The sequence below is a fragment of the Crinia signifera genome, chromosome 4 (genome assembly GCF_055691185.1).
Source record: "Crinia signifera chromosome 4, ASM5569118v1, whole genome shotgun sequence".
In the NCBI taxonomy this organism is placed as follows: domain Eukaryota; kingdom Metazoa; phylum Chordata; class Amphibia; order Anura; family Myobatrachidae; genus Crinia; species Crinia signifera.
The window spans coordinates 132,201,919-132,218,313 of record NC_139220.1 but is presented as its reverse complement, the minus strand read 5'-3'; positions in this window follow the sequence as shown (position 1 = coordinate 132,218,313).

The following is a 16,395-nucleotide window of genomic DNA, read 5'->3' as shown; positions in this document are numbered from 1 at the left end:
ATGTCTAAGTTTTATAATGTTGTCACTTTTGCCACATTTTCCTGTTACTGAGTTGTCTACCGCAAGTTTAAGAATATTTTTACCGTCAATGCAACAAAACCAACAGAGGTGGTATACGTGTGTGGAAAGTCCAAGCTACTATAAGAAAGTAATCTAGTTTGCTCCTTGGTGTTCCTAATTGTTCCTTATTATCACCTCACACTGACAAAGTACACTGACATTAACCTTGGCTAGAATCTAATACTTTGGTACTTTTTTCCTAGCACGGCGCCCAGATTTTCTACGTACGGCACCATAGGGAAATCGCATCGCATCGCATGGGCCTTTATAGCGGCATGCAATGCGATGCGATTTTTTTCATGTAATTTTTTTTTTGTGTAGAGGTGGAACTACCATTGGTGCAGCTAGTGCATTGGGACTAGGGGCCCATTGCACTGGGGCCCCTGAGGACTAGGGGCCCACTACTGCAACCTATTGCTGTGTGGCATATTATGAACTTGGGTTGGAGTGGATGAAGGGGGCCCACATTTTATTTTTGCACCTGGGCCATTAACTCATAAGTTCTGAACTGCTCCTTGAGACATGATCTGGCTACACTTAAGGCCACTACACACTGGACAATTTTGAGCTGAAAGCAGCTCAGTTTTATAGTTTGACCATTTCACCTCAAAAGATTTGGAGCGGCAATCATTTAAGTTTAAATGATTGCCGCTTTCAAAAAAACTGGAGATTTCTCACCAAATCTCTCACTTTCTGAATCTCTCATCCTATTAAATCTCACCCCCGGTGTGTATGGGCCAGCGATGAGCGCTAATGTGCACTCCGGAATCATCTCCGGCTACAAACGCTTATCTGCTGGCACTACCAGCAGATGAGCGACAGGTTGGACGGCTTTCCATAACATCCTGCTATGAGAAGTTGTCCACCCCGGTGAAAAGCGCTTAGATGGGCGAAAATTGCTCAGTGTGTATGCACTGAGTGATTTTCAGTACAGTGAATTTACCCCTGTACATACACGCTGGGCAAAAATGCCCAGTGTGTATGGATTTCATGCAAGTATTAAACCATCTACCACTCTTAAAACTGACTTCCTGAAGGGTTCAGAGAATGACTACTGTGACTTTATTTGGATTATTACCTTTAAAATAAGTTTACTTTTCATAAGAAGCAGCGGAGGAGTAGAAACTATAGTTCAGATCATGTGCCTGATTTAGAGGTGGACACAATTTTTTCTGTATATTTGGCTGCGATAATATGCAAATGCTAGTTTCAGCCTTCCTCTTTTGCATTTGTATGTGGCGGAAGGTGCAAGACATCTACTTTCAGTGCAAATGGACAGTGTAAATCTACTATTGGTGCATCATCGCTCTCAACATGGACTTGTGCATTAGCCCATGGTAAGTATAGTGTCTCATTTTCAACTCTGGATAAACATGGCCTCTGTGGCTGTGGTGCTGTGTCTGGAAACACAATGCTTAGCATTAACATACCAATGACACTCCCATGAATGGCCTTTTTAAACATTCACTCCTGGCCACCTCCTATTCAACAACCGGGAACACCCCTAATTTTGCTATGCCATTCTTATATCTTTATTGAATTTTCCAGAGAGAAAAACAAAGACATAGACAAGGGGGGATACAGAAAGGAAAAAAGGGAGGGGGAACAGTACATTCATACAACATGAATAATAACCAGGAGGATACACCATAGCGTTCATGCATTTTGCACTATGTCTGACTAGGTTTTACATCGGAGGCTACCACGAGGCACTAATTCTCAGAACTCGGGGAGTTTAGGAGACTAGTGTCTACCACCATATTGTTATTTATTGTGTATCCCATCTCCTCTCTATTGCCCTTATTCTGGTTGGTGCGGTCGAGCCGCATATGCGGCTCCGACCGCACCAGACGAATCCCCGCCCACCCTACGGTTCGCCACGGCCGTCCGTACACGGACGGCTGGCGAACCGCACGAAAATGGTGGAGGCGTACGCCTCCACCATGCTGGGAGCTGCCCCCTGCATTCGATGGTCGTCGACCATCGAAGGCAGGTCCGCACGCCGCGGCAGCTCCCGCAAGCTGAGACCACACGGACAATCGTCCGTGTGGTAGCTTGTATGGGGGCTGAAAGCTGACATCCGGCGACGTCAGCTTTCCGCCCCCATGAGTGGCGTCATGCCCTCATTAGCATGCGTACGCCCCGCGTTTGCATGGGAACGCCCATGAAACGCGGGGCGTACACATAGGGAAATGAGGGCATGATGCCTCTCACGTCCCCTATACGCCCCCTTTGCGGCGGACGAAATACGTCTGCGGCGAAGGGGGCTGCACATGCGCAGATTGACCTCTGCGCATGTGCAGTGTCAAAACATCGGCGGTACGGCCGCACGCGGGCCGTACCGACCGAATCAGAATAAGGGCCTATAAGTGGACCAACACTGCCACTTCTTATGCATAGGACTAATGGAGAGAGGGTTCAGGGCCTCCGTCGTCTCAAAGATAAAATGCTTCTGGATTTTTTCACAAATTGTGTCAAGGCTAGGAATCCCCGCTGATCTCCACAGTTGGGCTATCGCCGCTTTAATCGCAATTAAGATGTGTCCTAGCACGTATGATTCACTCTTAGACAGGTAACCTCCGTAAAGATGAAATAGGGCTGTTTCGGGGTTAGCTCCGATCGGCACGCCCACCACTGAACTGATCATATCGAACACTGATTTCCAGAGTGGTCGCAGTTCGGGGCATTCCCAGAATATATGGAAAATGGTACCTATTTCCCTGCAATTCCTCTAACAAGATTTAGGTATGCTAGGCCAAATTTTATGCTGGCGATCAGGGGTGTAGTAAGCCCTATATAGTAGTTTGATAAACATCTCAGAATGATTTATGCACCTGGATATCTTAAAACACGACCTATACACCAGGTCCCATTCCTCCTCTTCTAAGGATCTTTGGAAATCCTTCTCCCATAAGGCTTGAGATTTAAGTTTGGTCGGGTTTTCCTGAGTAATCAGGACTACATAACACTTGGATATCCCTCCCTTCTGATCAGGGCAACTAGTTACCTTATGGATGTTGGGAGCAATATGGGGGAATCAGTTTGAGGTAGGGAAGAAACTGGATAGCCAGTTTCTCAGTTGTAGGTATTTAAAGAAATCCCCCTTAGGAATGTTATAGTTGTCCTGCAGATATGTAAAAGGGTCTAGTTGGTGTTCCTTATACAAATCTCCTATCGTATTCAGGCCGCTAGCTATCCAAGTCCCTAGATTCAAATTTGGTATTAGGTACATCACGGACCTCAGAGGGGGGGCAGGAAGGGTAATGTTGTCTCTACCGGACATACTCTCCTGCCAGGCTTTAACCATGGCCTTTACTGCAGAGTTTTTTACGTTCAATGAGAGGAAGGACCGGGGTGGCATCCATAGGAGATCAGTTGGGCTACAGGGCAGGATTTCCACTTTCTCCGTACAGACCCAGGGTTTAGGGGAGTCTAGATTAAACCAGTCCTGCTTGGCTCAGAAGACACGCCCTATGGTATTGTTCAATATCCGGGAAAGCAACTCCCCCATCTAGTTTGGGGCATATTAATATACTTTTAGATATTTTAGGTTTAAGGCCTTTCCAGATGTATTTAGACAAAGACCTGTTTATTCTATTGTACATGTGCTTGGGAAGTAATCTCGGGATCGCTCTAAAAAGATACAGTAATTTCGGGAGGAGAATCATCTTTACCGCTGCGATATGGCCCAACCAGGAGACCTCCTGCATCATCCAATCCCTAGTTAAGTTCTCAAAAGCCTTTAAAAGGGGACCATAGTTGCAATCTAAAACGTCTACCTCGGATGCTAGATGAATCCCGAGGTATTTCAGAGATCTTGCCTGCCAGGCATACCTATATTGATCTTTTAATCTGGCCAATATGTCAGGGGGTGTAAAGAAGGGGAGGACTTCTGTCTTACTGGCGTTCAACTTATAGTAGGAAATGGCAGAGAACTGTGCCAATACATCATGCAGGACTGGAATTGAGGTTGTTGGGTTTGAAATACACAGTAAGATATCATCTGCAAAAAGACAGATCTTGTGGGTCAGACCATCAACTCTCAGCGCCAGTTATCAAAGGGGATTCTCTAATTTTAGCTGCCAGGGGCTCAATTGCAATTGCAAAAATGAGGGGGGAGAGGGGGCACCCCTATCTGGTACCATTAGTAATAGGAAAGCTTGATGAGAGACAGCCATTAGTAAATACTCTAGCTGAAGGGGATGAGTATAACGCCAGAATGGAATCTAAGATCCTGCCTGTGAAACCAAAGTGGAGTAAGACTGCTCTTAGGTAGCCCCAATGTAACCTATCGAAGGCTTTTTCAGCGTCCAGGGACATGAGGAGCAGCGGATCCTTCGACCTGTAGTTGTGCTCAATCACATTAAACATTCTGCGTGTGTTGTCAGGGGCCTGTCTTCCATACACAAATCCCACTTGGTCAGTCCCGATGAGGCCTGGCAGTAATGGGCATAATCTCTTGGCCACAATTTTAGCAAATAATTTTATGTCTGTGTTGAGTAGAGCAATGGGTCTATAGTTCTGTACGTTGGAGGGGGATTTCACTGGTTTGGGGATAGTTATAATTTGTGCTTCCAGCATTTATTTTGGGAAGCAGTTCAAGTCAGAAGCTTTGTTAAAGACTGAGACTAAAATCGGGGCTAGCTCTGCTTTAAAGGCTTTATAAAAGTTTGCGGGGTATCCGTCAGGGCCTGGGGCTTTATCACGAGGCATGGAGTCTATTGCCAGTGAGACTTCCTCTAAGGACCAAGGTCTATTGAGCGCTAGGCAGGACTCAGGAGTTAATTTGGGCAGTTTCAGATCCCTAAGGAACTGTACAATCACCTCCGATGTAGGTTGGGGCGTAGAAGGGTCTTTCTCAAGGTTGTACAGATTAGAGTAGTATGAAGCGAACTCATTAGCTATCTCTAATGGATCAGTGACTTTCTGGCCTTGGTCCGATACTATGTTGTGGATTTTTTCTTTAATTCTTCTACCCCTTAGTTTACGCGCCAACAGACGGCCTGCTCTGTTCCCTAAGACATAGTATTGTTAGTTTAGTCTCTTTATGTTCTGTTGGACCTCAGCTAAGGAGAATTGGTTCAATTTGTCTCTTGCCCTCTTCAAGGACTTAAATACGCTTTTGTCTAGAGGGTTGGATTTATGGAGGGTCTCTAGTCTGACTACTTCTGCTTCGGCCTCCTCAAGTTTTTTCCGATACTCCCTTTTTAATTTTGCGGCCACCTGGATTGCTGAGCCTCTGACAACTGATTTAAGGGCGCACCAGTGATTGAATGTTGAGGTATCTGCGGGAGAATTCTCGCTCAAGTAGTTCTGAATAGTATCCCTAATTGATTGGAGTGCTGCTGGGTTAGACAGAGACTGTCTACCCAGCTTCCACTGACCAGGTTGGGCGCACCTCTTAGTGATGTCCCATGACAAGAAAAGGGGGGAGTGATCTGACCATGTTAAGGGGAGGATATCTACCTTCCTAAATGACGGCAGCGACCATCTATCTGAAATGGCCAAATCTATCTGGGATTATGTACCATGTACATGTGAGTAGTAGGTATAGTCTCTTACTGATGGGTGTTTGGTCCATCAGATGTCGAAGAGCTCATATTCTGCTAATAGTGATCTAAGGCTATTGTTAGATTTTTCTCTAAGGGGAAAGTTAGACGATACGCCTGCTTTCCTCGTTCTGTCTATCGAGGGATCTGGTACTGCGTTAAAATCGCCCAGCATCAACAGAGCCCCCTTCACATGTTTTTGTGTAATCTCCATTAGTTTGCGGCTAAAGGCTAACTGATTGATGTAGCGCGCGTAACAGGCGACCAGCGTAACCTCTACGTCCTCCAGCATGCCCACTAGAATTAAATACCGCCCTTCAGGATCTGCCACTTGTTTCAGTAGAGAGAAAGTATAATTTTGCGATATGAGAATAGCTACTCCTGCTTTTTTAACATGACTATTTGCCATATAACAGTATGGGAATCTAGCGTTAGTAAAGAGCGATTTTTTAAAGTGTGTCTCCTGCACCGCCACAATTTGCACCTTTAACTTGGAGAAATATTTCAAGGCAACCTTTCTTTTGTGAGGGGAGTTTAGTCCCTTCACATTCATCGAGTTAGTATTAACCATTGTCAGTGTACATTGTGGGAGACAGCATGAACGATAAGCAACCTGTACATTTGGTATTTACAGACACCTGGTTTCTAGTATAAGCGCTATAGAAATAGGGGAGGGGAACACATAGGTAGGGTAAAAAAACACAGAAGGAGATTGTGGGGAAACTGAAATGCCCTCTTTTGGGGGCACAATGAGGTGCCATACCATGGCAAATTTAGTGGGGGTGTGGTCAGTGGAAGAACCTACTTCCCCCCACCCAGAATGCACCACGTGACTGTTTGCGTTTCCATCAATGTCTATCATCGTGAGCTATCCGAGCAAAAGCCCAAACCGGAATTAAAGGGCAGGAAATTAACAAAACATAGTTTAACTCTAGGCTAGACTAAATACTCCACAACGCCTATATAACCATAAACAATAAGTCCACTTATATAGGTGATGAAACTGTGTTGAAGATATGGATTTAACAAATCAATCTCTTGGTGGTAAACTTATGACAGACGAGACATCGAAAGTTACAGCCAACGTGGATACGAGAGCAACACTGTGTCGATTTGTAAGTATATTGATAAGAGGAGTATTTAGCTCTCAGAACCAGCCACGGCCCAGTCCTGCTGGAGGCCGCGCTTGGGAGAGGCTATTGCAGGGGAAGGGCCCGCAATGTTCCATCTAGAGAGTAGTTGCAAATCGTCTTCCATTGTGGAAATAGCTATCATTGAGCCATCACGGGTAATCAGCAGTTTAGTGGGGAAGCCCCACCTGTACTGGATGCCCTCCTTGCGCAGAATAGACGTGAGTGGGAAGAAGGAACGTCTCTTAGAGAGTGTGGCCTGAGATAAATCCCCGAACACTTGTATGGTCCCCAAGGTAGAGTGGTTATCCTCAGATGGTCTAGCGGCCTTCAGGATCGACTCCTTGATATGAAAGTAATGTAAGCGCATTAGCACATCTCTCGGAGCACCTTCCGGTGCGTTTCTGGACTTAGGGAGTTTATTAATCCGGTCAATCAAAATATCTGTTGCTTTAGTAGCAGGGAGGAGCTTTTTGAATAACTCTACTGCGTAGTCGTTCAGGCTGGTGTTGGAAATATTTTTAGGGACCCCCCGAAGTTTAATATTTTGTAGTCTCGACCTATCCTCTAAGTCTGCGAGCTTGTCTCTCATGGACTCTATCTCAACTTTAAGTGCTTCATGGTGAGAGATCAAGTCATTGTGTGAGCTCACCACTTCGCCCATTTTGTTCTCTAAATGGTCGGTTCTTCCTCCAAGGTCATCTAACGACTGTTGGAAGGAGTGGAAGGTAGAGCGAAACTCCGCTGCCACTTCAGTTTTAAACTGCTGTAACAAGAGCTTCATTGACCCCACTGTGAGCGCGTCAGAGTCACCCAGTGCGTCCGGTGGAGGGACCCCCTGAGCTCCGTTTTGTGGACCTGAGGCAGACGGAGGGCTTGAGGTGGTAGGACCCATTGTGAGAAGGCCGCTTGATTTTGGTTTAGCAGGCTGTACTACAGAAAAGGCTAATTGAGATGGTTCCTCAGATATCAGGTCTGTTACGTCGGCACAGTGAAGATACTGGGTGAGGGGAATGTAAATTAGGGCTACTGAGTGAGCATTAGAGGGCGACTTGGATCGGCCCTAGGGGGCTACAGAGCACAATTATGTAGGCAAACTTTCAGCCCTTGCCTCAATAACCCAGTGTAGGGGTGCGGGTGAGACATATGACTGAGGCTTGAATTAACTATTGTACTAAGCCTCTGAGTGTCAGCTGTTATCCAGTAGCACCTCTGTATGACTTAGTAGCGGTGTAGATATGCACAGAATTGAGGTGTTCCCCTCCCTGGGTGAGGGTGCTGGACTATTACTAGAGACCGGGGGGCAAACTACAGGGATGCTGTGGGTTGGCACACAGTGCCACTTACTGTTCACCCAGACGTCCTCGGGATGTACACAGGAGGGGTACAGCAGCCCAGGAATCCGTGTCAGTCTCCTCGGAGCTCCGGTCCCAAGATGGTCGCCACTTCTGTGTATCAGATCGGCCCAGCCTGCTCTCCTCGGCTCCCAAACGGGTCCAGGGGCAGTGTGCAGGCTGTTTTCAGCTGCCTCCGGTCCTTGGGCACTCAGCAAGGCTCCGTCCTTCTCCAGGGGGCCCGTGCCTCCCGCCACCAGTCTCCTTCTGGACCGCTCGGCGGATCGCCGCGAAAATCAAGGCCCCGGCTTCCCCAGCGAGGTAGGCCGCAACCCGCAGGGACTGCCACAACGTCCCCCGGCTCCGCAGCTCGGTAACACTGGGTGGGGAGAGGGGAATTATGTGTGACGGGGGCTTTTAGCGTCCCAGAAAACAGGCGCCCAACGCTGTTAAAGGTGCTGAGGGTGGAGAGCTCTCTAGGTCCACGTCCTCACAGCACGGCAGCTTGGCCATGCCCCCGCTATGCCATTCTTAATGCAACTCCCTTTGGAATAGCAGCCAGAGTCATCCAGTCTAGGATAAGGGTTCTAAGGATTTCTTTGCACATGTGCCGTAGCAAATCATTTCTCCACTGTTCGAACATTGCCATTGTATCAACTTATGAATAAAGCCCTATATTTTGAGTGTTGAAATATATTCATAATAGGTTTTAACCGCGCTCTGAATTATTAAGCTGCTCCAATTTAAGGACTTTATGATATAGTATGTTTCAAGGAGCGCTAATTAAAATGAATGTTGATAAATTATGTAGATCAAATAAGCAGTGTGATCTGTGGAAAAAGGCGGTTGGTTAAAATATATGTTTAACACCCTTCTGTGGAGTGGTGGAGTGACCAGTAACAGCCTATCTATCCCTGCTATCCAGCATTGATGTTTAACCAGCTCTGTGGCTAGGTTACCTTTTGGCCGCGGCTTTCCTCTCTTCAAGTCCGTGGATTGGCAGCGGGAGGTGCGATGTGGCACTTGCCGGAGGTCAGCTTTTTGGCTGTAATGTTGGGTGCCGTTGCACTCTTGGTCTTGGCAGGATTCAGTGGGAATTCAGCAGGGGTTAACTGTGCCGGCATCCTGGTGTGCTGTCTTTCTAAACGGCTGTTGTTGGTGGTGGGGGGCTTCTCCGTGCTTGCTATGCAATCTTTGCTAACTCTGTACTATTTACAATAACAAGAGCTGGATCAGACCACCAGCTTCATTCATGAGTCTTGTTCCTTCTTTAACACACCGCACCTGACCAAGCCAGAACCAGCCCTAAAACATGAAAAGTCAAAAGAAGTCAACAACTGGCAGATACTTCCAGTCAGTAATGTGCGGTTAGGGTATGCAAGGAAGGTAGAGACTCACCTGTCATCATCAAGTATACAGATGTAGCCTGCCAGAACCTCCCCTCTGGCGAGCGCCGGTGGACAGAGACTACACTGAACTGTGACGCTCATTTTTTTATTCCATCCAACCAACTAGTTGGATGGTTGGATGGAAGTTGATCTGATGTGTGGCCAGCATTATTCTAGGAGGGACAAAATCCTCCATACTCGAATTTCCCTCTTAATTTATGATTGATATCACCTGTGTTAAAATTCCTTTATTATAAACTAAATAGTTCAACACAGGTATTGCCAATCATTCTTATTAAGAGGGAAGTCCAGAGACAGAGCATTGTGTCCCACTTGGAATTGTCCAGGTTGGGAGGTTTGCATAATCTCATAAACAGCCCCCCCCCCCCCCCGCCTTACCCAGGCCCACCTTTCATAAATGCCCCAGGCCCCTCCAAGCCATAATCTGGCCCTGACAACAGCACTGCATTTAGTTTAAAAACATCCAACTGTCTGATCTTTCTTCATTAGTGACCTGAATATTCATTGTAGAATGAGCTCATAAGAAGAATAAATAGTTCCTAGAAAGTGGTTCATTCCATTTGTCCTTGGTTATGGTTATTCCACAATTTAAAAACATACCTCTGTCCCTTGTGTCTAAGCAGTCAGCTACTTCCCCTGGGATACAACCTATACTAACAGAACAGTAAATTCCCTGCTCCCCTATGTGTTTGCACCCAGCACTGTTTCTGCATAATAAACAAAAATTATACATATATCATAGTTTAGTTTGAGTTGATTGCTGGTAGAGATGTGTAGTTTGGATTTACTTGGTTTGGATTTTTACGATTAGCTATCGGCTGTTTTGGATAGCCAATAAGATCCCTGTTTGAGATCTGGTAAATCCGGGTAAAACCAAATTCGCTGATGTCTAATTTTTTTAGCTTTCTGTCGAAGCGTCATATACTGACAGTAATTTATAAATAAAACACATTTGTTTTTCTCTATATACCTTGGTAATTGTTTTTCATTAAGACATTTGGAGGGTTTTTTTATGAACTCATTAATGTTTATGTGCCAGATACATTTTAGGAGGCAGGGATTAATATAGGAATCCAGTTGTGGATGATAAAGAACAATTTATTTGACTGAAACCAGACAATGATAGGACAAGATCATTTATCCAGAAGTATCTGGACAGGAACTCTGTCCCACAAGGATTAAGGATTTTTATATTCTCTTCCTTTAAAGAATACAGCAAGTTTACAACAGGAACCTTTCTTTAAACAACTATTATTTTTCATTAATGAGCTTGTTAATCATAGTACAAATATATAAAATGAAACAGACAAACTATAAAGTATATTTAAAAAGTGATATGCTGAATGAATAAGATAGAGACATACATAAAAGCAGAGCATTTAAAAAAATGGATTGAATATATAGATAAAACAATAAAGCAAACAAATTCATTTTTCATCCCTGAACGAATACATTTAGGCCGGTTTCACACACTCCGGCTCCTGGCGGACGGTGAAATCCCGCACGGCCAGGGAGCCGTGCCGCACACATTAGTTGTGAATGGACACTATTGTGTCCGTTCACATTGGAAGGCCACGGCCCGGCCGAACGGTTGCAGCAGGATCCCGCCACTGGAAGGGACGGCTGCCGGGCTGTGGCCATCCCCTCCATGATAAACTAGTGTGTGCGGCAAGGCTCCCTGGCCGTGCGGGATTTCACCGACCGGCAGGAGCCGGAGTGAAACCGGCCTTAGAATAAGTAGGTGCCTTCAGTTGAAAATACTCTCTGCCACATAAACATAAAGAGTATGCAGTAAGAAAAAAAAATCAGAGGTTGATTTAAAAAAATAATAATAATTAAAATGTTTGCATTAATTATTTTAATAAAAGGCTAATTGAATTATGAATAAGCTTGGGGTTGTGGTGGTGGTGGTGGTGGTGATGTGATGGAACAGAGCATCAGAGTGAGGTGTGGAGCATTGTGAACAGATAGCAGGTAGGCCAGGCAGGGCAGGGAAGACTGAGATGACCCAGCAGATGCTGGTTGTCTTTACTAATAAAAGAATAATGTGCTTTAATCTGTACTCAAATTTTTTTATATGCACAAGTTGGCAATCTTAAATCATTTCCTAAACCTTGCTCGTCCCTACAAACACATTTTTTTAAATTTCTGTATTGACCTTAAAAAATAAATAGGTTAGGTCTAGATCCAAGTTGGAGAAAGGACCTCAGATTTCATAATCACAGGGGTAGGAGCAAGGTCCAAACAGGATTCTAAATGGACCCTCGCAGACCTGCTTTGCTTGCCACGCTATTGCTATTGCTCTGCTACCCTTCGCTCACCATCTGGTTATGTAAGGTGCTAGGTGGTGGCGTTGATAGTTACAGAGCGAGTACAACGACCCTGCACCTCCCCCTTGGTGTGACAGGTCCTTCTCAACTTGGATCTAGCAACTATTTAAATAAATGATAAAGGGATGATAAAGTGGCCTAACCACTATCTTGAGTGGGCGTGTATTTTCGTTAAAACTCCTGCATAAAATGCAACAGTTTTTGCCTTTCCACTGCTACCTGGGCAATGTATCTGACTTCTCATAACTCCATCAAATGGGGTCAGTTTGCTGATTCATCCAATGTCCCTCCTGTGTCTGTGGGCAGCCTACAGAGCAGGCTGGGCATTGTTGCCATCACATGATACCTGACTCTCCTGCTTGCATAATCCAGTTCTGGCTCCTGACTCCTGTGTTTCTGGTGTCCACCGACTTCCCAAAGAGCATCCTCTTTGGGAAGTCTGTGCAGATGACTCCTCTGCTTTGCTGGTTGGGTGGCACTGAAAGCTGTGGTTTGGTCTCCTGTGAAGTACTGTCATTCTGGGCTACAGTTACACCAGGTGGATTTTTTTTCATATTGGTACAATTTTCTGCTACATTTGTGTAATAGGTTTTATAGAGACACAAATTTTTCCCCAGAATCAAATTAGATTTTGGTCACTCTGTCTCAGGGGCCCAATTTAACGTGATATACGCTATGTCTTTCCATATGTCCAAATCCCTGAACCATGCTAAAATGCTCGAGAAGCTTTTATATATACCATCTACACACTATGGGGCCAACACTATGTACATTCTGATGGAGGAGAAATGGATATGGGGAAGTAGGGCAAGTTTTTTGTTCTTGGCCTTTGCTCTACTTTCTAAGATGAGGTCTTATATTAATAAATTGGGGACAACCATGGCCACATGATTTGCCCCAAGTCTTACCATCTTACACAAAGCCCTCTATGAAATATTTTTTGATACAGGGCTATTTCTGCATATGTTACTCAGTTTCACACTACCTTTGTTCTTAATTTCACAGAAATTCACAATTACATTTTAATGATATCAGCAACTGGTGAGAAGATAATGATGGCGACTTTGGGGTAAATTACTAAAAGTCCTAAAAATGAAAAGATGTGATGTTGACCATAGAAACCAATCAGATTCTGGCTATCATTTCTCTATTGCATCCTAGAAAATTATAGACAAAATATGATTGGTTGCTATGGGTAACATTACCTTTTGTGAAAATTAATAAATATTCCCCATACTATATGAAATAAAAATTGAGTGTAACAATTCTCCCAACTGCTATAGTAATCACTACTATAGTAATCTCCAAATGTCAGCTCACCCGCTGTGTTGCTCCACGTGTGTGGGGGGAACTTGCAGGGTGATGCATTGCGGCGCGGGTTGCTGTGGCGTTCCGGGGAGGGATTGCCGGGTGATGCGTCGCGGGTCGCCGCGTCGCTCCACGGGTGTTGGGTGGGTGATGCAGCGGCCCCGAGTCGCTCCAGGGGGTGGGGGGAATTGTGGCCACAACCAGCGCCGCTCACCTCCATCCGGGGGGGACCAGCTCCAAACTGCCATCCTCCAGTGGCCACAAGACTACCTAGTGGTGGCGCCAGCCCTGAATATAATACATATAATAACAAATATTGACATTGATTTAATATATGTTGGTTTTTGTTTTTTATTTCTATTTTTCTCCAGCAGCGCCAGCTTCACATTATATGCTTTCAGCAGCATCAGATACACATGATATTCACCCCAGCAGTGCCAGATAGACTTGATGTGCCCATAGCTGTGCCAGATAGACATGATGTGCCCCCCAGCAGTGGCAGATAGACATGGTGTGCCCCCCAGCAGTGGCAGATAGACATGATGTGCCCCCCAGCAGTGGCAGATAGACATGATGTGCCCCCCAGCAGTGGCAGATAGACATGCTACGCCCCCAGCAGTGCCAGATACATATATGCCCCAACAGTGCCAGGTAAATAAATGACCCCCACAGTGCCAGGTACATAAATGCCCCCACAGTGCCAGGTACATAAATACCCCCACAGTGCCAAATACATATATGCCCACACAGTGCCAGGTACATAAACATGCCTGGAGCCGGCACAGTGCCAGGTACATAAATGCCCCCACAGTGCCAAATACATATATGCCCACACAGTGCCAGGTGCATAAACATGCCTGGAGCCGGCCCTGGCTGCAGGTCTGAAAGGCATGTGGGCAACGGCACCGTGAGGTATGTGCATAGTGGTGCCACCTTCAAGGGATGGCACAGGACCACAAGTTAATGGTACAACGCATCCACGATCCTCTAGTGCTGGTTCCATTCCTCTGTACACTTGAACTACACCCTACAAGTGATGCCGTTCATAACTCAGCAGTGGTTCATATAACTGACACACTGGGGGATTTAGCTGGGGATGGGACGTCCTTCAGTGGGGTCTTGGGGGAGGGAGCTTGAACTCCAAATGGGTAGGTATAAATATATGGATGTAAGGTATGGGTTTCCTGGACCCAAGGGCCCTCTGAACTACATACCTTGCACACATTAAAGATACACCAATGCATACAGATCAATTGATTACTACTGTATGTCTTTTGAGATGTATTATATATGGATTAAAATTCTGAAAGGAAGAAGTCAGTGAGATTTCTGCAGATGCATATTAAGACATTTATGATCTAGTGCTGGACTGTCTGACTATAAACAGGGGAGTGACTAAAGTTTGGTGTTCAGTTATAGTGATTATTTTGGTGGACATTGAGCTACAGTGTGTGAAGTACTGTCTGTGCACATAACTGCTCCGATAGCAAGTAGTGATAAGAGAAATCCAAACATTGAGTCAAAAATTTATATTTTCATCAAATCTTTAGAAAATGTACTATCAACTATATTGATAATACGGCATCGGTACTTGTTTCCTAGCACGGTGCCCACGATTTTCATCTTATGCCATCGTTTCGATCGCATCGCATGCGACCCAATCGCATGCGATGCGATCAGACCCGATTTTTTATTGTACAGGCACCCTGATGGGTGATTACTATGTTAAATGCACCCCCATTGTTAACGCCACCTCCACTATGAACGCCAACCTGATGCGTGGCGAGCGCAGCGGTACGCGTCCTCCGACCTTTTCATACCCCCACTATCCACGTCGGCGTGGAGTTGATTTTATACAGTGTGGCGAGCGCAGCGAGCCTGAAGCGTGGCGAAGCCTGTACAATTAAAAATCGCATGCCATTGTAATGGCATGCGATGCGACATTAAAATTGTACAGGTTGGGTCTTAGGACCCGAAAATCTGGTCCCATCGCATACCTTAATTAGTGGTATGCGATGGCATACGATGGGCGCCGTGCTAGGAAACAAGTACCACGGCATCCAACATCGCTGTGTTATAAAGTCTTTTAGGCAAAGATAAACCCTTTTGTAGGTACTCATGCTGTGTAACTAGTTAGCCAAAACTATTCCTAGACTACAATGGAAAATACACATCAGCTCTTAACATGCAACTTCTGTGGTTTCGTAGAATGTGATGTATCTTGGGTCAATAACTACAGTATTTCCTATAATCTGACTAATATGAAGAGTAAATACATATAGTATGTGTGACTTAGGAAATGTCATGAACTCATCATTTTATTCTGTTGCTTTTTCTTTCCATATTGCTTTTTTTAATTTTTTTTAAATTACAAACTTTCACTTTTATTCTCAACAGATGCCTTCTGATATAATTTAGATAAAGAACTAACCAAACGAAAGCCTCTAGTGGCCCTCTTCACCCTTCCAGTGCTCCCTGAAAGGCATTGTTAAATATGTCCAGCCTATGGAGGGAATCCAGTTAGGGTGCTAGCTGGTGTTTGTGATGGCTCCTAAATGGCACCCCTTGATGTGTCCCCTTCTAGAGACTGACTCGTATTTTATTACTTAGAGTCCTATGGGGCTGTAAAAATAAATATGTTAGTACATCAGTACTGGAAGTGTGGCACTTACTCTCAGTGGTGCCAGTGTACATGCTAAGAGAGCGGCAGAGAGAGGGTGGGAATGGGATTAAAAATAGGCCCTGGCCCACTGTGGAGACAAAAGTGACATAATGCCACAAGGATTGAGCCAAAATTCACATAATGCCACACGGATTGAGCCAAAATTCACATAATGCCACACAGGTTAAGCCAAAATTCACAATACGCTTCATAAACAGGAACATTGTCCACCAAAGGCGTGCATTAAACATTTACACCATAATGTCCATTACACGTTAAGTTATACACCATTATGTCCATTATGTATTATGCCAAACACCATAATGCCTATTAAAAATTATGTTACATAAGTGCTGCTTATCTACATGCTCATTGCCAAGGGTTCCATGCTCATTGCCAGAGGTTCCATGCTCATTGCCATGTGGGATTACATGCTCATTGCCAAGGGGGAATATATGCTCGCTGTAAATGGGGGACAGCCGCCCCCAGGCAGAAGTGAAAGCCACTGACAGTGGCAGAGATTGGCTGTATTCAGAGCACTGCAGGTCCTGGCTATTTGAAATAATACCCCTTTCACACCAGAAAATACATTCCCAGTTTGGCCCCTTTTACA